Below are 24,097 nucleotides of genomic sequence, written 5' to 3' on the forward strand. Positions count from 1 at the left end.
TTATAGGTTATGTTCGCCTTTCTTCTTATCCTTTTCATAATTGCTTAACATAATTAACTCAGACCTAGCTATTCAAAGTCAAAAAGCAATCATAAAAAAAAATCAAACAAATATAATTCAGTCTTATTTTCTATCGAATTCCTTGCATATCTTCCTGTTTCATTTGGACGCGTTGGAAAGCTATGGGAGTCAAAACTGACGAATACATTAAGAAAGGCTTACTTTCATCAAAGCTTTCTTAGGTTGATCTTTCTGTAGCTATTCATTTCTTCTAAATAGAAATTAATTCAAATTAGTTTCACATGTATACCTAGACCTACTACCAGTAGCTGAAAGGATAAGAAATATGAAAGGTGACGTTCTCGTTTAAGTCTATTTCATATTTTTTTATTTTTATTTTTTTTTAAGAAAAACCTACTGCTTTAATCAAGGGTTGCTCTTTGACGGCTACAGGGTGTAACACGAGTGTATGCACATATTTTGGGGAATGAAAAATAAAGTTTCTTTGAACAGAAAATATTTTATAAACATGCATTTTAAGGAGTCCGTTGTCGGTGCGGGGAATTTTAAAATAACCGTTATCATTAGTGATGCTTTCACGAGATGGAGTTCGTAGAGAGAAGTCGGCTCGAGTCGCCTGAGATGTAGAAGAGAGCGGAGGTGGCGTATAAGAGTGATGGAGGGATTAGGCCGATGTTAATAAAGTATCTCCAATAAAATGTATTCTTTAGGTTTTGAAAAAAAAAAAAATGCATGCATCATTGAAACTTTTCCCCTCCCTATCCGTGGTATTCATTGGCCACCGATTAAAAAAAAAAAAAAAAAAAAAAAGTAAGCCTAACTGAATCTCTCATCCATCAAAGATAAGTTTGCTTATTCATTAGACTTATTCATTAGACACCTATCAAAGATTTCAAGTGTAGATTTAAAAATCTCTTCCTCTCCATCTAAAGTATTCATCAGACACCAGTCATAAGCGTAGAACTAGTTATGATTCCTGGTTCAGCAATGTCGTGACGATGCACTAGAATTCAAAATTCTCAATTGAATGTTGCTCAGCAACGTTTACATTACTGTATTGACTTGCTCTCTTGTGGTGCTGTGAAGTGTTCCACCTCTAGGCCCATGTTCTAAATTTTGCCATTCTTTAAACAATTTGAATCATCTATGTATGATTCTCTCCGGTTTATTAAGCTTTCTTGATATCTCTCCAACAGGAACTTGCACCGAATGCAGTGCAATAATTGTCTCTCGCTAATCGAGGGATGTTTCTTAGACCGATAAATGACACATTGACATTAGATTCCCGTGCACATAACATCAAAAGCAATAGAGTGAGGTCGCCTGGTTCACACTGTTAGGATATCGTTTTTTTTTTATTTTTTTTTTTAAATTTGATAGCATTTTGTGAGATTCCAATGTTTTCTGTAAAATTTAACAAATTAATATAGAAATGATAATAGACCGGCAGCCCGGACCATTGAGATACAACGAACGAGATACCGACTGTAACCCCATCTGATCTTTAGGAGTAGACTTGTAAACTGTGAAACTGACCGTCTGCCGAAAATATATGGGTGGCTTACTTAACAAGCACCACTAATTGCTCGTTAGATTTTGGGTCTAGATCCAATATATGAGATACCAGATGAAACTAATATATAATATATCTGCAGACTCTACTGATTATAGAATGACCAGTGACAGACATTTTGGAGGGAGGGTTCCCCCTGACAGACGCACTGAAAAGGGGGGGTTAATTGGATCTAGAGCCAACTTAGGAGATACCGAGTAAAATTTACACTACAATACACTTCATATCCTAGAATGCTGTGATGGTAATGACAGACATTTTAGTGGGTGGTTTCCCCCTGACAGACACACCCTAACAGGTGGGCAGGGGGAAGGGCAAGCCCTGATAATGAATGTCTAGATTAGTATAGTGGGCTACTATTGACCCGTATTATACATTATCGTGATATAATTAATAAATATTTGTATCCTTACTTTATCCTTTGTATTTATCTAACACAGTGTTTCCCAACCTTTGGCACTTTAAGGAACCCCTGAGACAATTTTCCTCATACCAAGGAACCCCAATGCACACACACACTCACACACACACATACACACACACACACACACACACACACACACACACATATATATATATATATATATATATATATATATATATATATATATATATATATATATATATATATATATATATATATATATATATATATATATATATGTGTGTGTGTGTGTGTGTGTGTGTGTGTGTGTGTGTGTGTGTGTAAGCATTTGTATTAATTACCTTTAGTAAAACCGAGGGAAAAATTCTTGCACGATATGTTACGATAAAATAAATTATGAAACTACGATTTCTCACGCCATGTTTAACGAAAAATATATACTTAATTAAATAAAACATGAATTCTTACGGAACACCTGGCGATCGATCACGGAACCCTGTTTGACGATGGCTGATCTAACACAAAAATTATTTATTTGTTTCATATAAATAAACGTTATCTGTAGGCCCATAATAATTCAGTCATATTATTATTTTGTCAAGCAAGCAACTGACTTCAATTATAGTAGGGGAGCCCGGGGCTAGTTGGCTACAGGGGTAAGTTGGCACACTCGAAATGACTTTAAAGTTTACCAATAGGATGACTCTAATACATATACTGTGTAATTGCCACGTGGTTCCTCAATTACCAGCAAATTTCTATAGAGATAGAAGGTAGGAGCTCGAATTTATGAGACAATTTTTTATTTTGATGATAGTAAGTAAATATTTTAATCTTTCTGTTATTTGCTATAACATCTATACATTCATAAAGATTGTTTTTCAATTATAGCATTGTTTTCCTTATGGTTTAAAGATTCTATACCATTAAAATGATTAATTCAAGGCTTCTTGGTGTGGAGTGACAAGCGTTTTTGTACCAAATGTTAGGGATGGGGCAAGTTGGCTCAAAATAAATGGGGCAAGTTGGCACACGTTATTTGATAACAATAGTTAGCCTATTTATTTATATAATTTACGTTTTGTTTCTGGATTTTTTGAAGGATAATGAGATTAGTGTCCTATCATTTCCTCCACATTGTTGTCACAAGTTGCAGCCCCTGGATTTTAGTGTTTATAGACATCTGAAGAAATGTGTTAACAGGGCATGTGATTCGTGGATGACTGGTAATCCAGGATCAAGTACGCCCATCTGTGACATTCATGGTAAAGTTTCCTCGGTTTTACCTCTAGCTGTCACTTATTCTGATGTTTTCAATTGGTTTAGGATTGATGGAATTTCAACTTTGAATTACAGACTATTTCAAGATTTGGATTTTACGGGTGGTTATGTAACAGATTGAGAGATGTCCGAAAAGACACATGGGCTTCAGATCAGTCATCAGCGTGATACAGAGTTTAAGAACTACTGCTGTTGATCCAGAAGAAAGCTCAACTGAAGAGAGCCTGTGTTTGGTAGGCCAGGAGAAGTGTGGGTCCAGTGCAGGGCATGTAACATGTGGGAGCATGAAGACTATGACGGGGATTTATTTCACACCTGCCACAATTACAACTAGATGATGATCTGAAGTAATACTAATGCCTTATATTTTGTATTTTGGAAATTCAGAGGGTATTTTTGCTCTTTGATTTAAATGCAATGTAATAATTTTCTTTTAATTATCAATGTGCCAACTTACCCCATAATGTGGGTGCCAACTTACCCCCTGAGGCAAGTTGACACGAAAAATTTTTTTTTTTCTAAAGCTTATTGTTACCTTATGTTGAAAGCAAACAACAATTATTTTGCTCTATGATAAAGACGAATGTTAATATTTTTCCATGGTGGTAAGAATTTGGCAAAATTGTAAAAAGTGTGCCAACTAGCCCCGGTCTCCCTACTCGCTTTAACTTTGTTTACTAGATGAAAATTAATGTAGCGGTGGTTGAAAGACTGGCACTATAAAGTAGCATATAATTTCTTATCATTATTAGAGTTATTGCTGTAAAATGTCTATGTATATAACATTTGTTAAATAGAGTTACGCACCCATTAAATAGATAGTAATACATATGTAATATACATGCTATAGTCAAGGTACAGATCATAATATTTGCGCTATAGCCTACTCGGTTTGTTTTATCGAAGCAGGACTACCTTCTTTTGGTTTCAACTGACTTTCACGCTAATGAAATCATGGGTACATTTTTGTATTATCAGTTTTATGAATGAATATTGTTGTTACTATAGTCGATTTTTTTCGGCTGGTGTAAAATTCGTTAGATATAATACACCTGGCTGAGGTAGGACACAGAGGATCTCTGTTTTTTAAACAGTCTTTCTACACACCAAGTTATTTCGAACATTTCCAGTCTCTCAAGAAGATTATGAATAAATACAAGAGCAAACTAGACCAAAAAAATAATCACCTAGCATTAATGTAAAGAAAACAAGAGAAATGAAAAATTAGTGCGATTGTCAATTTTTTCTATCGTTAATGTTTAATGAGTCAGTGTTTAGCGAATTGTTAGGGTTTAGTGAGTAAGCGTTTAGTGAATGTTTATGAGTAAGTGTTTGATGAATGTTTAGGGTTTAGTGCCTGTTTAATGTGTCAGTATTCAGTGAATGTTTACTGAGTCTTTAGGGTTTAGTGAATGTTTTGTGAATGTTATTGAATGTTTATTGTGTAAGTATTCAGTGAATGTTTTGTCTTTAGGGTTGTAGTAAATGTTTTGTGAATTTTAAGTGAACGTTTAGTGAATGTCTTGTGAATGGTAGTGCTTAGTGAATATTTAGTGTGTAAGTATTCAGTGAGTGTTTAGGGTTTTAGTGAAAGTTTTGCGAATTTTAAGTGAGCGTTTAGTGAATGTCTTGTGAATGTTAGTGTTTAGCAAATGTTTAGTATGTAAGTGTTTATTAAGTTTTTAATGAGTGGATGTTCATTCACTGTTTAGTATTTAATAAGTATTTAGGGTTTGGTAAGCATTTAGTATTTAATGAGTGCTTAGGGTTTAGTGAATGTTTAGTGTTTAATTGATTTTTAGGATTAAGTGAGTGTTTAGTGAATGTTTATCGAGTGTTTGGGGTATAATGAGTATTTAGTAAATTTAGTGTTTTAAGTGTTTAGTGAGCATTTAGTGTATAATGAGTGCCTAGTGAGTATTGGGTATTCAGAGTGTTTTGTGTTATTGAGAGTGTATGTGAGTGTATGTTAAGTGTGTGTGTGTGTGTATATAGTGAATGTATGGAAGTGTGAGTGCTTACTGAGTAAGTGCATTGTGAGTGTTGGTGTTTAGTGATTGTACTACATTACTGTTTAGTTAGTGCTTCGCTACCATATGCAAAGAAAGTCCTGTATTTACACAGGAACCATTTATGCTTGACACTGCTTTGATCCAAGAGCAGGTGCTTAGGTGTGACCACAAAGGTTGGCGTGCTTAGGTGTGTTTTCGTAATAATAATAATAATAATAATAATAATAATAATAATAATAACAAAGATTTAAAAAAGTAATAGTATTAAAATATAGTACTAAGAGCTGGACCGAGACCTTTCAATATGGCCTTCCGAAGTCACTCTCGGCAGGGAGATCGCTACCCCAGTGATTGACGCCCTATAACTTGCACACAGCTGACATATGTGGACATTCGGTTGTCCGATTTTTATGACTGTTGGAGACGCATTATAAATCATATTAACAATGGTAAATGCATTGAACAGACGTGAGGATATAATATGATGTTAGTGCCTGTCTACTGGATATAATGAACAAATAAAGAAAAAAATATTATTAGGGAGAAAATTAGCCGAATAATGATCATCAAAGCCAGCATCGATAGAATGTATTGAAACACATTGCATAGGCTGCCTGTGGTGCGTGCCGGCGGGAAGTTAAGAGACAAACGCACTCGGCTGGCTTTAAACATCAAACTGTGTATCATTTTTATTTAAGTTTAGATTTTCTTCCCTGAATATATATGGTACATGATACTTGGTGGTAGTGTACAGATCAATTTGAGTGAGGAAGCCGAAAATAAGTGGACTATTAGATAACTGACATGAAATTAAAGGCCAACTTAATTTGGGAGTCAGGAGCTCCAAGTTGTATGATCGTCAAATTCGGGAGGGGGAATAAAATGGGGGAAAATGTTTTAATCTTTATAGTTAGCTCATCCTGAACAATTCATTCACATTTCCGTTTCCAGTAATTATTTGTGTTATGATACATCATCTCTTTGTGAATGTGCGGGTGTTAAAACGGCTCTTTATGATGGGACTTTGGTCTTAATATCAATCGAATTCCTATATCCGATAAAAATTTCATTTCATTCACACGAACCAACAGCAACTAAAGAACAATTCAGTTATGGTAAGACACGTTGGGCTACGAACCTCGACATGGCTGTAGTGTCCTAACTATAGGCAAGAAAAGAAAATGACCAAAGACGCTATTAAAGCGAGAATACTTATCTTACATTTCTTGTTTTAGAGGAACTGAGAGTGGCACCATATGACTGGTTTAATTATTGGCACCATATGACTGGTTTAATTATTCAAAAATGGCTCAGCACACACATACTTGTAGCTGTTGCCAATTGTGACCCCCTCCCATTCAGATAAAAATACTTTGTGTGAAGTAATAATCCAAACCAAAGGATAGTGCTAATATTATATATAGTATATATATATATATATATATATCATATATATTAATATATATATATATATATATATATATATATATATATATATATATATATATATATATATATATATTATATATATAAAATAAATATATGTGTGTGTGTGAAACTATAGAAAGTAGACCAAGCCTAGGAAGTCTCACACATAGTATTTATAGATGTGATGGAATTAATGAAGTGAAATATTCCATACTTCAATAGGAATTTTAAAAAATAACTCCGGCAGTAATTCTTATCCTGAAACATCACGTAATTGTCTTGAATTTTTGTTGCCTTAGTAAATTTTATCATGCTCACGATTTTCAGATACTTACCATATTTCTAATATTAATATTGCATATGATAGATTTTGAAATATTTCAAGGTGTCCCACCTCTCCCTTACAATCGTAAGGTTATGTCTGTGAATGTGTAACCATCCCACTAAAATGTCTGGCATTACCATCACAGCATTCTAGGATATGAGTGCTATTGTAGTACAAAATTTTACTTTATATCTCCAATGTTGGATGCAGATCATGTCCCCCCCCTCCCTCTCCCCCTCCCTACTCGTTGTGGGGTGTCTGCTAGAGGGTAACCACCCTCAAAATGTCTGTCATTACCACCACAGTGCTCTAGGATGTGCAGTGCTATTGTAGTACAAATTATACTTGGTATCTCCAATGTTGGATGCAGTTCCTGGCTCCCCCTCCCCTCCCCCCACCACTCGTTGTGGGGTGCCTGTCAGGGGGTAACTACCCACTAAACTATCTTTGTCATTACCACTGGCGTACTCTAGAAGTGCAGTGCTATTTTAATAGTAAAAATTTTGCTTGGTACTATGATGTTGGATGGAGATCCTGTCTCCCCCCTCCCCTTCACCCCCTTCCTCCCTACTCGTTGTGGGGTGTCTCTCAGGGTAACTACCCACTAAAATGTCTGGTATTACCACAGCAGTACTTTAGGGTGTGCAGAACAATTGTAGTACAGCTTTTACTTGGTATCTCCATGTTAGATGCAAATCCTTGTCTCCCCCTCCCCCTCCCCACTAGTTGTAGGGTGTCTGTCAGGGGGTAACCACCCACTAAAATGTCTGGTATTAACATCACAGCATTCTAGGATGTGCAGTGCTATTGTAGTGTAAATTTTACTCGGGATCTCCTAAGTTGGATCTAGATCCAATTAACCCACCCTTTTCAGTGCGTCTGTCAGGGGGAACCCACCCTCCAAAATGTCTGTCACTGGTCAGTCTATAATCAGTAGAGTCGCGATATATTATATATTAGTCATCTGGTATCTCATATATTGGATCTAGACCCAAAATCTAACAAGCAATTAGTGGTGCTTGTTAAGTAAGCCACCCATATATTTTCGGCAGACGGTCAGTTTCACAGTTTACAAGTCTACTCCTAAATACCAGTAGGGGTAACAGTCGGTATCTCGTTCGTTGTATCTCAACGGTCCGGGCAGTCATTCTATCTCTCCTTTCTCCTGGTTTGAAAAGCTGAGAGATATTCCACCTTCGACTCGTCCCAAAGAACTCGAAGCCATAAGCCACGTGAAGTTGAAGTCTATCGTGGAGAGGAATACATAAAAGACTGGAGCTTTCGTCTACTTGATTAGTAGACCTCATCAACCGTACTGATATTTCCTTTTCAATAAATTATACAAAAATTTACGAAGGACAGGCAGGACTCTGGAAAACCGTCTCCAGAAGAGGGTAGTTCAACCACGACGATAGGCTCGTCTTTTGGCCAGACATTTGAACGAGGGAATAACATGATTGAGATAGTTTGTTTTGGTTGTTATCTCCCTTGGAGACGGTTCCAGAGTCCTGCCTGTCCTTCGTAACTTTTTTGTATATTTTTTGAAAAGGAAAAATCAGTACGGCTGATGAGGTCTACTGATAAAGTAGACGAAAGCTCCAGTCTTTTATGTATTTTTAATACACATTTTATATAGTGTGGACTTTTATTACTTCATATAATAATAATAATAATAATAATAATAATAATATAATAATAATAATAATAATAATAATAATAATAATCACCATCAGCTTCCTCAAAAATACAATGCGCAACTGGAATACAATACTTACAAGCTCTGGAATAAGACTAGCAGAGGTTAATATCAGGAGAGGGATCTTCTAGGGCGACTCACTGTCCCCATTACTCTTCGTAGTAGCCATGATTCCCATGACAAAAGTACTAAGATGGATGCCGGGTACCAACTCAAGAAAAGAGGCAACAGAATCAACCATCTGATGTTCATGGACGACATCAAGCTGTATGGTAAGAGCATCAAGGAAATAGATACCCTAATCCAGACTGTAAGGATTGTATCTGGGGACATCAGGATGGAGTTTGGAATAGAAAAATGCGCCTTAGTCAACATACAAAAGGGCAAAGTAACGAGAACTGAAGGGATAAAGCTACCAGATGGGAGCAACATCAAACACAGATGAGACAGGATACAAATACCTGGGAATAATGGAAGGAGGGGATATAAACACCAAGAGATGAAGGACACGATCAGGAAAGAATATATGCAGAGACTCAAGGCGATACTCAAGTCAAAACTCAACGCCGGAACTATGATAAAAGCCATAAACACATGGGCAGTGCCAGTAATCAGATACAGCGCAGGAATAGTGGAATGACGAAGCAGAACTCCGCAGCATAGATCAGAAAACCAGGAAACATATGACAATACACAAAGCACTACACCCAAGAGCAAATACGGACAGACTATACATAACACGAAAGAAAGGAGGGAGAGGACTACTAAGTATAGAGGACTGCGTCAACATCGAAAACAGAGCACTGGGGCAATATCTGAAAACCAGTGAAGACGAGTGGCTAAAGAGTGCATGGGAAGAAGGACTAATAAAAGTAGACGAAGACCCAGAAATATACAGAGACAGGAGAATGACAGACAGAACAGAGGACCTGCACAATAAACCAATGCACGGACAATACATGAGACAGACTAAAGAACTAGCCAGCGATGACACATGGCAATGGCTACAGATGGGGAGAGCTAAAGAAGGAAACTGAAGGAATGATAACAGCGCACAAGATCAGGCCCTAAGAACCAGATATGTTCAAGAACGATAGACGGAAATAACATCTCTCCCATATGTAGGAAGTGCAATACGAAAAATGAAACCATAAACCACACATAGCAAGCGAATGCCCGCACTTGCACAGAACCAGTACAAAAAGAGGCATGATTCAGTAGCAAAAGCCCTCCACTGGAGCCTGTGCAAGAAACATCAGCTACTTGCAGTAATAAGTGGTACAAGCACCAACCTGAGGGAGTGATAGAAAACGATCACGCAAAGATCCTCTGGGACTATGGTATCAGAACAAATAGGGTGATACGTGCAAATAGACCAGACGTGACGTTGATTGACAAAGTCAAGAAGAAAGTATCACTCATTTGATGTCGCAATACCATGGGACACCAGAGTTGAAGAGAAAGAGAGGGAAAAAATGGATAAGTATCAAGATCTGAAATAGAAATAAGAAGGATATGGGATATGCCAGTGGAAATCGTACCCATAATCATAGGAGCACTAGGCCACGATACCCAATAATCCTGAAAAGGAGTTCTAGAAAAAAACTAGAGGCTGAAGTATCTCCAGGGACCATCAGCAGAAGGAAGTGTGATCCTAGAAACGGCACACATAGTAATGGAGAGTGATGGACTCCTAAGGGAGGCAGGATTGCAACCCAGAACCCCACACTATAAATACCACCCAGTCGAATTGGAGGACTGTGATAGTCAAAAAAAAAAAATAAAAAACAAAAAAAAAAAAAATAAAATAAATAAAAAATAATAATCAGCATTACCATTGCCTACTAAATTAATACTAAATGAATGGCAGATATTCTGTAGTTACAACACTCAGTGCTGAGTCGTTGCGAGTCAAAAAGGAAACAAAAGCCGTGAGTAGTTTCTTAAAACAAGGAAAAATCACCCTTGAACTTTGATGCCAGAAGATGGCTAATACCTCAAGAACCAACAACCATACAACTGATTCGTTCTCACGGAGCTCAAATGTTCTCTTCTGACTCGCAACAACTCATATATTTTTACATTTTGTAACAAGTTCTGTATAAATAGAAGAAGTTTATAATACAAGTTAATGAAACCAGCACTACAACAGAGTTTTCCCTATTACTGCAATTTGCGAGATGAAACTCCACATACTTGCATGAACAGAATGCACTCAGGGTAGGGAAATGCCATGGCTCGAACAGTTGGGACCATCACGTCTTCCAGTATTTCAAGGTATTGGTCGGCGTTGAATCTTCCTTGTATTTCTGCCAGCTCACCCAGGGTGTATAAGTTAACCCATGCCCACACGTTACAGGTAACGTGGCCGCTTTTGGCTTGTTCGTAGATGTGCTCACTGGAGTATCTTCTATTATTGTGTCGCCAACAGTGCAACTGTACGTGCGAGGTCGACGCAAATGTTTTCTCATCAGAAATAAACAACTCTTGCCCAGAAACCTGTCTTCGTTGACATACTGCCGGGAAAAATGAAGGCGCCAGCGATGGTGGATGGACTAAATACTGATACTGTAACAGAAGGGAGGAAACATTTTTGGTAGCGGGATGAATTTGTTCAGAAAGTCTTCATAAAACTAAGATGTTGTTGTTGTTTGAAGTGTAATGTGCTTTCATTGAGACTAAGCAATAGTTTGTTTTTGGTCGTATCTTATTATATAACATATTTCATATTAAATGGTTATTTTTCAAATATTACAGTGCTGTAATATTTGTCCCTTAATTAAGTATACGTTAAAATGTTACTAATATCAGGTTTGGACGTCAAATGATATATATATATATATATATATATATATATATATATATATATATATATATATATATATATATATATATATATATATATATATATATATATATATATATATATATATATATAAGGATATAATCTTATTATTACTTGATACATTCCTAACGTGGGAATTCTCACCTGCAGGATGAACACAAACAAACAAAGACGCACATGCTTGCCATCGATAAATGTAGACGTATGCCGAGCAGTTAAAATCATGCATAAAAATACGGGAATTTGACCCAATGTCGGATGTGATCCAATGATAGTCGGTTGTGACCAAACAAACGTCCAACCATAAGGAAGAACCGACTCCCATAATAACCCCTATGACAAGTCAAGACCTATGCCCCCATTATACTTAAGAGGGTAATGGTGACCCTTGTGACACCAGCCACACTCTCAGCTCTATTACACTGTCTCCTTTCCGTCTGCCTCCTATTTGCTGTTGTCCTCTCTCTTATAACTGTCTCTTTGTTTCTCCTCCTTCAGTGTCTTCTAGGCCTATGGAGGTCTTTCTCTCCTCAACTTATGCCTTCTTTATTTCTTCATGCTTAATTTGAGTTACGAAAGGTCCTACACGATCTGATGCTAGTTGTCTTGGTAATAATAAGAATTTGGAATGCGGCTGTTGATATTACAATTATAATTAAAGAGTAGTAGATATGCTGTTATTTGATAGACAAGGGTTTGATTGGTAGATAACTAAATCCCATTATTACAAGAGAGCGCCACGAAAACCGAGTTAATTCTTCTGTCTGTAACAGCAAGTAATAATATTATTACGACAAAAGTTGAACAGACGGGTTTTCTCGCCTCCACATGATGAGAAAATGAACCTACAGAATAGATTCAGTTATATTATTTTCCTTAAAGGAGAAATTAGAGAGAGGGAGCAGAAGTTATAAACGTGCTTGAAAGGGTGGAAGTGAAGGTTGGAGGGAAAAATGTTTTGGGAAGACGTGTGGAGGGCGGTGGCCACGGTGGAGGGGCGGGTTTCATCGTGCGTCTGGAGGCTCAGTTCCAGTGTTACCAGATCACATCCAGCCCTTGTGGCTCAAATGTGTTTACTTATATGTGTGGCCGACTGTACATAGGCCTAAGTACACTGTCTTGCCAGGTACCTACAGTACATGCAAACTCCCTCAAATTCATATGCAAGTGAATGAATGTTCACATCATCAACGTGATAAAAAAAGGAAACGAAATGCAAGACAGAACGGGACAAGAGAAGACATTCCAACAGAACAAACATAGGCCTATTGATTCAGAACTCAAAAACTGAAATTAGGATCTGTAGGTCTCATACTATCATCTCATGAGAGAGAGAGAGAGAGAGAGAGAGAGTAAACCTGTAGATTTATGCTAAAAATACAGACATACAACAACAAATACACACACACACAGTGTATCAGAGGGTTCATGAAATAAAAGCTTGGACACTTTCTAAAGTGGATGAGAAACATACTAAAGGTTATCAAAGGTATAATATTTATTAAAAATAATAAAAAATTACCAACATAAACCACGATACAATTGAGTACTCACTCTCGCGCTCTTCACAGCCCCACCTGCAACAGAAAGAAAGAAAATAAAGTGGAAAGATGGCAATCAACGAAGAATTTTAAAAATATTATTGGAACAAAAATATTTCTCTGTTGACAAGAAAATAATCAATGTCCGATGAAGGATAGGCTTCAGATTTGCCAATGTCTTCTGCCAGTGCTTAAGATACATACGTAAATGCTTTATGCATACATACAAACAATCACCATACATAAACCATATATATACATATATACATACATACCCTACGTAGGAGGCATGAAGTTCATCCAAAGCCAAACTCACAGAGGAGCCAAGATTTGTTGACATCTGCGGAATAAGTTTTCCTTATTTCGCCTCTCATTAATTCCTTATCCCGTGTCTCTCTCTCTCTTTTCTGAGATGTTTCCCTGTCGGCGATTTTCCTCGAAATAAATCTCAGGATTTATTTCGAAAAGTTTACTTTTCTTCGTTTCAGTCATCTGCTACTTTCTGCAACTTGGATCACTTTCTGGAGAGGTGACCCGCTCGAGTTTTTTCCAATGGTCTCGGTCATTTTCCACTGCCGTAAATAAGCCATGAAAGTTAATAATACAGCAGTTATCGCAAATTACAGAATCATAGGACATGACCGATTAAATAATTAGGAAAAACAGAATGAAGCTGCTATAAAGAGGATCATTTCTACAATGTTGCAAGATATTTTAATGTAAATGCATTTCGTCTTTTATTTACACCAGAAACTAATGTCCATTTCTAGGCCGTTCGCTAATATAAAACCCTTATTGCTTTACAACTCACAATCGCCATTTCATGAATATCTGACGAACTTGGAATATGACATCTGTAGGCTTTAATGAACCAGACCCTTTGCCTGACATGTCAAGCAGTTCCTAACAGATACAATTCCCATACAGCATTTTAAGAGTAAATATTGGAATTACTGTCAACATAAATTAATGCAACCTCGTCGACAACAAAAGAGGTGGGCGTCTCCAGCTGTGAAAACTCTGATATCGATGAGATGTTGGTATACTTTTTGAAAATGCTCTTTTAGTTCAACACAACGAGACTGGATTCGTCTGGATAAGTTAATAAGGGTATTGGAAGAGAGAGAGAGAGAGAGAGAGAGAGAGAGATACAAACATGATGATTACCTTCCTCGGTCAATATACGTATACCACCTGAGATAAGCATATATATGTCAAAGAGAGAGAGAGAGAGAGAGAGAGAGAGAGAGAGAGAGAGAATTTCACGTACACACAGAAAGAAAGGAGTAAAAGATTCCTATACAAAGACCAACAGTAATAAGAGAAAGTCCCACAGCAACTTCAACTGACATTCCAGGAATCAGCGGTGCCTTTCCAAGACGTTCTTCCAGAGACGATTCTCGCTTTTATCGCCTCTTCATCATCTTCCCTATTTACGATTTCACTCGTCGGTCGTGATGCCTTTTCCTACCTCCGCATCGCGCCCCCCCCCCCCCCCCCCCCCCCCCCCCCCCTAGCATCCTTTCTATAAAACGTTTGATTTTGATTTGTTGCCATAAATTTTCCTTGTTCCAGCACTAGCTTTGCTCTTAAGAAAGACTCATGGAGTTCCATACAGTACTGTCGAATGAATTAATTCGTTTTATTGACAACTGATGACGGAAACCGACATATTTTTATGTTTTCAATTCACTGGTATATGATTTAGCTTTGAAATAATTTTTTCTTATTCGAATTTCTTTCAAAGAGCATTCACTGGACGTTCTTTAAGCCTTCGGAAACGATTTAGTCTTTAACTGGAAAGACTCATTATAAGTTACAACAGGACTTATTAGCAGAGACCTAAAAATAAAAAGTAATGAATTCCACAGTTCAGAATACGAAGACATCAACTCCTGAAAGACCGATGGTTTAATTTTCTTGCCTGTACTGAATGATTGTACTCAAGGTATATAGAATATTGTACTATTAGCTTGTATAGTGTACAATTAACAATTACTAACACGGGCAATATTTCCTTTATTCTTGTCACAATTAACTCAAGTAACAAACATCAGAATACGACGGGTTTTATGAGATGCGTCTCCAACATTCTGCTGAATGAATAATGACATCTTACATTTGCTGAATTATCAACAAAATATCATTATTAACAAGAGCTGTATTTTCTGGTGCTTTGTGCCTGTTACCTGCATAATAACAGCAAGCAGATTACCAACATGAGAGTATTCAAGCATTAAGAATATCACCCAGACACCAAAACTGCTATGAAATCTCACCTGATACCACCTCTCTCTCTCTCGTTTGGCATAGGATTTGACCGTGAACATCTCATACGTCAGTTTGTATTTCATTTCCTTTGATCAGAATCACAGCGACTTTGAGAACTTCTCGTTTCAAAACTTCTCTCTCTCTCTCTCTCTCTCTCTCTCTCTCTCTTTGACACACATTTGCTTATCTCGGGTGGTATATATTAATCGAGGAAGAAAATCATCGTTTGTTTCTCTCTCTCTCTCCCTCAATTTTGCTTATTTCAGGTGGTATATATTGACCGAGGAAGAAAATCATGATTTCTCTCTCTCTCTCTCTCTCTTTTGCTTATTTCAGGTTGTATATATTGGAAACCTCACAGTTTCTCTCATTAGTTACTTCGTTACATATCAGGAATTATGTAAGGAACATTAATCGATTGATTTTTAACCAATCCCAAATGAGGCCTTTGAAATATTAACTCGCATGAGGCGATACTTAATCCTTTCTCAAACGTCTAACTGCTTAGGGATTCGAGAAAAAAAAAATTCAGGAAAATGAAATCGTAAGGAGAAACATTTAAAATTTTAACTTTGTAATGCCTACAAGAGTGACAAGAAATCGACTAGAATTGTTGCATATTATATTCAATAGATCAACTTTTACTTGGTAATTCGCATGCGTTCGTTGTCATAGAAATCTTTAGATGTATGAGCAGATATGTAAATGATTTATTTCTCATATATTGCTATAAACCATTTGCATATCTGCTCATACATCGAAAGATTTCTATGATAATGAACGCATGCGAATTACCAAGTAAAAGTTGATCTATTGAATCTAATATGCAACAATTCTAGTCGATTTCTTGTCACTCTTGTAGGTATTACAAAGTTAAAATTTTAAATGTTTCTCCTTACGATTACATGTAATGCATACGTCTGTCTAAAGTTCATTTTCATAAGGTTTTTAAGGTATTAAATGAACTAACAATGGTAATTTTTCATTGATTATATGCAACAGATTTGGTCATCCTAAACTTTTACCTTCGGGTGAAGCCTTCTGAGGGATGAACTTTTTTTGAAAGAAATCACTGGGAGCCGTCAATTGCACGAAAGGGGCAAAAGAAACCGAGCAATGATCCCCCAAAACTTAGTGCTCATAAATTTTCATACACGAACAAGCACACCTCAGCAATTAGCGAACAGAAAAACATCTGGAAATAAATTACCCTATTCCTATAATTACTTTTGGGAAGTGGACCATCCAGGTTCCACCCAAAACACAAGTGTCAGTCCATGGCAGAAATATCTCGACACTGACAGTGAGACCCACCTCTCTCTCTCTCTCTCTCTCTCTCTTCTAACATCTTTTATCTTCCCAGCTGATGCCCCTGCAGCTTCTAATGCTGTAACTAATAGTATAGTAGATTCACATCAACCGTGCATCTGATGCCTAGCTAGGTCAGTCCCTTAAGACGCTCCTGATTGGCTGTTAATAAGCCAGTCACAGGGCTGGAATCTCAGTCTCTCGAGAGTTCACATTGGCAGGATGTATGTTCCGAATCCCTCAGGAGAGGTGGAACATACATCCTCTCTCTATGAACTCTCTCGAGAGACTGAGAGTTTACAGTCCCGTGATTGGCTTATCAACAGCCAATCAGGAGCGTCGTAAGGGACTGACCTAGACATCAGATGCAGGGTTGATGTGAATCTACTGTACCTAATACTGCAATATAATAATAATAATAATAATACTAATAATTAATAATATATTATTATTATTATTATTAATGGAATAAATATGACGTTTCATTTGAAAGGGACAACTTTCTTCCTCTCGTAGGTACTAAACATTTCGTCTTCATCTCTCGCTCTCTTTCTCAATATAGTACATATACATGTTCCTCGGGGTCGGATTATGGAAAGCCTCTAATCCGACCCCGAGGAACAACACACAAGACAAAGACAAGAAATAGTGATATACCATCAGTACCATACAACAAACACCACGAAGATGAAAGGAAAGCCATCCTTGGTATACTGCGAAGAGGCAAACCACCCCCCTAGCGCCATATAACAAAATAACAGCAAGGATTTACTGCAAACCAAACCTTACGGCCTCTTTGGTAATGAAAAATAGTACGGCCCCATCGACGGAGAAAGAGGTTAAATCTGATATAGTATACAAGTTTGTCTGTGCTGACGAGCAATGTCAGTCCCCCCAAAAATGCTATATCGGACCACACAACCACCACACTCAAACGTCGCATGCAGGCCACAGAAAACCAAGGAGCATTCATCGGCACTTTGTGGATACCCACAAATAAAAAACCATCATTACAAGAACTTCTCACAAACACCAAAATAATACACAAGGAAGGCAACTACAATCGTTTATTGATATCAGATGCAGTCAGCATCGCAATGCAACGTCCCCAGCCTTAACATCCAACGTGAGGCAGACCGATCCTTGCCCTCGTGTAGGAGGCAGTCCTTCAACCGCGTGGAACAAAGCCCCCACACGCGGACAGGAGCGCACACTGACTTTCAGTGAATTAAACATATATGTAATTAATATATATTTATGTATAATGTGTATATAATAACTTACTTTCAACTTTTTTATTTAATTTCTGTTGTTTAACATATTTTATTTATTTGTGTCCTTATTTTATGTTTCACTATAGTCTTTTGTAAATACTTAAAACTAGGTATCTGGCAATTGTACTACCTTTCCGTCCTCATGGCGTCACAAAACGCATGTAGGCTCATATTTGTATATTACGGGTGCTGCTCTGTGAGCAAGAGCCCGTGCTGGCACAAGGCCAGCTTAATCTTAAACAACAACAACATATTTGTATCAGTACGCTTGAAAACGTCAATACGTATAGGTTGACGAAACAGCTGTCGCGTGTAAAAATACTGGAGTAAATGGAAGAACCCCATTATGTGTCCATTAGTAACCTGAACAATGAAGTAAAGAAAATAATTAGAAAATATGAAGCATTTCAAAAAGCTGGTTAACAGTGAGAAAGCCATTCTATTCAATGAATGTTGTATCCGTGAAAAATTGTGCCCTAGAAGAGTATTATATATATATATATATATATATATATATATATATATATATATATATATATATTATATATATATATATATATATATATATATATACGCACGAAAGAACGTCACACACGTTGGAAACCAACGTAAATCAACAAATCTGTGAAATGATCTGTATTTATAGGTCTAGGTCTTCGTCCCAAAGTAACGGTTCTTGCCACATCTGAATAACAAGTTTTTCATTTTCTTTTTAATCGTATCTCACTCCTTCCCCCCTCCCCCATCTGTGACCCTCAACAGTCGACTAACGAGTAATGAGCCTGAAATATACGTGGACTTTTGTTTTTAGATCCTGAGGGCCTTATGCCAGCTCGGGCTCTTGCTCTGCGGGCAAGAGCTCGTAGATGGATCAGACAGACGCTGGTTTCGTGCGCTGGAGACAACTTCCCTTTTCATTACAATGACAAGCTGCGTGTGATAATGTGTGTGTGTGTGTGTGTTAGAGAGAGAGAGAGAGAGAGAGAGAGAGATAATCAATGTCGTTAAAGAGCCGAATCCGATGGAAATAAGGCAAGCTCGTAGACGTCTAATCTTACATTCAGACATATATACATAATTCACGTCTGCACTCTTGTTATTATTATGTATAATAAATAAATATACTTCATATCTGCTCGAGTTCATTATAACATGCGTAAATTTCAACATTTGCGATAGGCCTAGTGGATAACAATATTTTAAAGAGTGAGAGAGAGTGGGGTGGGAGTCTTATACCATGCGATGCACTTGACAACTGCGTTCGCACACAAGGCTTCAAACCCGACTTCAACTTCGTTGAAGTAGTGGTCATTGCACTCGTCGTGAGCGCAAATGATGGGAAATATAGTCACTTGCACTCATTTAGAGTACTTATCACTATAAAAAGTAAAGTAATGCATTTTGCACGGTTTTGTAGGCCGCAGTTGAAGTCGACGTCACAGCCAATCAGCATTGGGACACAGGGGAACTGAAGACGTTATCACGGGCTGCAGTGGATTTGAATTTTGAATCATTCCTACTGGTGCCTGCTCAGTGTTAATGAATTTAATATATATATATATATATATATATATATATATATATATAAAATGTATACACACATATACATAAATACATATGTATACACACACACACACACACACAACACACACACACACTATATATATATATATATATATATATAATATATAATTCACGTATTTACACTTACATATATACGTTACACAACCCCAAATCATAACTGGTATTCAATTACCTTTATTTTTTCCACCCCTTCAACTACTCGGGTAGAATATGTTTGTCCTTTTTGAATTATTAATTACAACAATAATAATAACATAATTATTATTGTATTTCCCACTGAATATCCAAGGCTCATTTGTAGCCCATTTTCCCTGTCTGTGTGTGAATGTACTAAAATGTCTGTCTGTCTGTATTTATATATATGTATATATGTGTGTATATTAATATATATATATATATATATATATATATATATATATAATAATATGGAGTTTGCCAGACCTTTCGACTACTTGTCCTTTACTTGTATGGAAGTGTGTGCATGAATTCATTGTTAGGAGAGGGTGGATGGCAAGATGGAAGAAAAAATATGTATGGAGGTACAGTAAGAGAAATGAAAGAGGTTCCAGCTGGGAGCAGAAGGGAAGCTGCAAAGAACTTTACTGCCTACAGTAGACCCCTTGAGATGCACTGACGGCATTAATTTCCTACGGAGGACATTCTCCATGGGATATCGCCATAGGACGGTGGAAGGATTAAATTTGTGGTTTAGGAGGTATAATGTGCAAACTGATTCCGACTGGCAATATCTATATTGAAGCACTGAAGTTTGAAAGGGAGAAAAAAAAAAAAAACGTGCGTTTGTGTATGTGCTTTGAGACTGAGCGTATGAGAGCGGGAGACTCTTTATTGAGGTAATCCTACAGAGAGAGAGAGAGAGAGAGAGAGAGGGAGCATATATGTATGTGCTTGAGACAAGGTATATTTGAGTACGAGAGAGAGAGAGAAGCAAATCTTTTTCTCCGCCTAGAATTTGACTGGTCTGTGCTCACGTAATAGGTACTATGCTGCAGTCATTCTCTCTCTCTCTCTCTCTATTCCTTAATTAATCTGGGTCATGTTGCGATTATTATTATTATTATTATTAGATCCCCAACTTTTAAAATTAAATTGTAAAACTTCGAACAAGTCCCAGTCTGTCTATAGAGGGTGTGTGAGAAGCTGCAGAAATCAGCCAACCACAATCGAGCTTTTTTTCGCGCTGCGTTCTGATTGGCTGATTCATCCAGATAGATCTACCGCATAAGACTTAGCGGATGTAGGCAATCTTTTTGAACCGTTTCCTTCCTTCCGCCGCTTCAAAGTTCAACTCAGTCGCTCCATTGGCCGTGAATACTGAATAGACAGGCAGCTGGAGGTCGTTACCGACACAAAATTGGCCGTTCAGGATAAAAAATTCGATGATGGCGTTACGAACAAGGAAGGCGTCAAAATCCTTCTATAGTATATATTTCCCGTGAGTATTGCAAGTGGAAGGTTGTGGTTGGAGTCTAGAAGAAGCCGGTTCAGCCTCGTGACCGTAGCAACAAGAAGCCGGGCCCGGACTGGCCATTTTTAAACTACTGTTATTTTTCAAATCGTAATTATTCCCCTCCAATTTTTTTTGGAGATTTAGGAATAATTTTTATATGAAGTAGTGCCTGCAGTGGACCCTGTGAGGTTATATTATAGTCCAGTCTTACTCATTTTTATATATTACCTAAGTAAATCCATTCCAAACTGACGTACAGGTTAGGGGTAAATACCTAGGTAGGGGGAATGCAGTTCTATGTATGTTATAACTTTTGACGTTTCGTGACGTCGAATTTCACATCCAATTTCAAATTTCTGTTGGAAGAAGTATTTGGGGTGAACCCATCTACCCCTTCCTATGCCCAATCTAACCGTGATGGGAGGGCACAGGAGGGAACAGACAAGTTTGTGTATTGGGGAAAATAAAAGTTTGGTGAAATACCACCTACAGGTATCGTGCAGGAGCAGGCTTGTCGAGGGTCAGATATTTGGATAGCTTATAGGTAGTAGGATATGCCAAACCTTGGATCAAGATTCTCTCCTATCCTGTCCTTGGTTATCTGGGCAGAAAGCATTATGGATTCCTTCGGAAAAATAAATACAGAAAGGAAAAGTTTGTTCCATTCAATAAGTAGGAATAATATGAAAAGAACTGGAAGTATGACGTCATATGTTGAAACTCACATAGCCAAGCGGGCCCACCACAACTACCAACCCCCCCCCCCCTCCCCCCCCTGCCCCAGAGGGCTCGTACCTAGCTCCTCCCTCTGCTTATAATTTATAGCTGCAGCCAGGCGGTCGCTCCCCCAGCCCTCCCCTGTACTCTCTTTCTCTCTCATTTTACGAGAACTAAACCCCTTTTCCCATATGTTGTCAGATTCCCCCCCCCCCCCCCCCCCACCACCACCACCACCAGTTCTCTCTCACACAAACAGGTTGCCTAACTTTGACAATATTATGGTCTGTGTAATAGATCACACCTGTCATTGTGCTGAAGGTCGAAAGGTGTCCATATACACAGATAGATAGGCGTATTATTATTATTATTATTATTATTATTATTATTATTATTATTATTATTATTATTATTCTGAAGGTGAAACCTATTCATATTTAACAAACCCCACCATACACACATTTGTATGCATGGTTGAGAGAGGCAGTTAGTTAACAAGGAATGAAAATGCAGTCTGGCGATATCAATGGAAATGAGGCGCAAAACTGTCTTGATGTCGTCTTGTTATTCTTAAATGTATTGTTATTCCCGTCCAGGAAAAGGGTTATGAGTTTTGATATTATTTGATGTACATTTTTTTGTTAACTGTGTTTTGCATATTTTGAGTCGAGATTTGGCCATTTTCTGCGTCAGTGACATTGGCAGTAGCAGTTTTGCAAAGTCAGTCAAATGAAGGAAAGGGCGCCTGTTTTCTGTGCCAATTAATTTTGGGGCATTTGTCAATGCATGGATTCATTTTCCCACTACCAATATAGGCATCGTTAACACCTCACTTCCTAGCAGTAGTACATTGTTCAGGAAAGTTATGACTAGTGATTTCTGCATATTTAAGAAAGCCAGACCTACACGTTTTATCTTCTCTTTGGGACATTTTCATGTCTTTTCCAAAGTAAATTGCATGTTTTTTTGACAGCCTTGTCAACGAACTAGGGAGGAGATTATACTAGGTTTTGGCGCTAGTCTCTGGATCTGCCTTGGGGGGAGGGGGTGTTTCTGCATTAAGAGGGTCCTGTCTGCTTCTGCCAAAGGTTATTCTGACCGGGACCCCACTCTTCGGCTTCATCAAGATCTCTGCTAAGTATTCATCCCCGTTCATGGGATATTTTGCCAACATCAAGAACAGGTTGCCAGGGATTGTAGGAGCTGAGTACGTAGCTATTTGTGGTCATTAATGTCCTTAAATGTGGTTTGTTTCATGCATCATCAAAGGCGAGCACATTTCGCCTTTGACCTGAGGTCATTTGGATGACCTTCGAGACCAAAGCCATTCTCCACTGTGTCCTCTGTGGATGGAGTCGTTTCGATATTATCCTGTTCTTAGCACAAGCTGGCGGTTACTCCAGTAGTACCTCCCTCATTCTCAGCTTTTATTCCTAGTTCTTCGTCATTTCTTTTCATTGTGCATTAGTCCACTCCATGATTTATCTAAGTATAATCATTTTCAGTTCAGCGTCATTCTTATATTGACTACGACGGTCATGGAGTCAAAATGGAAGTGACGAGGAAGTATAGCACTAGTTCCTTTTCCCAGCTTCCATTTCGCCTCTGCTACCAAGCGGGTGGGTGCACGTGTTTGCTACCATGGGATTTGAGTCTCTCTCTCTCTCTCGTCGGAACGTTTGATGAACAAATCAAACAGCGGGAAACTTTCGTTTTAATTTGTCGTCTATGAATTCTGTGAAATCTGTGGTTTTGCTACTCTTGAAAAGAGTGAATTTGATCTGAGATATTTCCCGTTTAACTCTAGGTATATGTGAGAGACTGATTGTTCCTGCCGTCTGAAATTCTCCTCGAGAGAAACTGTTCTTGTAAATGAAAAAGTCGAGTTGAAGTGTCGCGGTTACTGGATAACACAACACACATATATATAAGGTGCTCTTATAAGGAAATGAATTTTTGTACGTTTTTTATTACTTGTATCAGTAAAAATTGGTTTACTTAATCGTTCATGCATAATTAGCTTGTCATTCCAGCCATGTTTAGGCTCGATGAAGGTAGTCGTCAAACCATCAGAAACTATGTCCCCTATATGATACAAAAGACCTCAAACTAAAATAGTACACATTCCTAATAGTGAAAATTTTAGACCTATGTATTCAAAAGCTCGCATGTTAGAGTATTAATGAGGGTGTTGACAAGGTAATACTGCTTTTCTTAAAGTTTCTTATAGAATGATGTGTGACGCCAGTTTTAGTAGCCATTAATCAATCAAGGAGTTATAGAATGCTAATTTAATCTCTGCCTGGTTTCGTTGACCGATGAGGAACAGTTTCTATAAAGGGCATATTTACAGTGACAGTGTCAC

General features: G+C 37.7%; 1 long non-coding RNA gene across 1 annotated transcript in view; it reads left to right on the plus strand.

The window, feature by feature from the left end:
• The first annotated feature begins 20,843 nt into the window (after nucleotides 1-20,843).
• LOC135199307 (uncharacterized) overlaps nucleotides 20,844-24,097 on the plus strand; it is a 761,114-nt gene continuing 757,860 nt past the window's right edge. The window contains exon 1 of the long non-coding RNA XR_010311047.1: nucleotides 20,844-21,000. This is a non-coding gene — a long non-coding RNA (uncharacterized LOC135199307). The remainder of the gene's footprint in view (nucleotides 21,001-24,097) is intronic.

Source organism: Macrobrachium nipponense, chromosome 25 (genome assembly GCF_015104395.2).
Source record: "Macrobrachium nipponense isolate FS-2020 chromosome 25, ASM1510439v2, whole genome shotgun sequence".
Taxonomy (NCBI): domain Eukaryota; kingdom Metazoa; phylum Arthropoda; class Malacostraca; order Decapoda; family Palaemonidae; genus Macrobrachium; species Macrobrachium nipponense.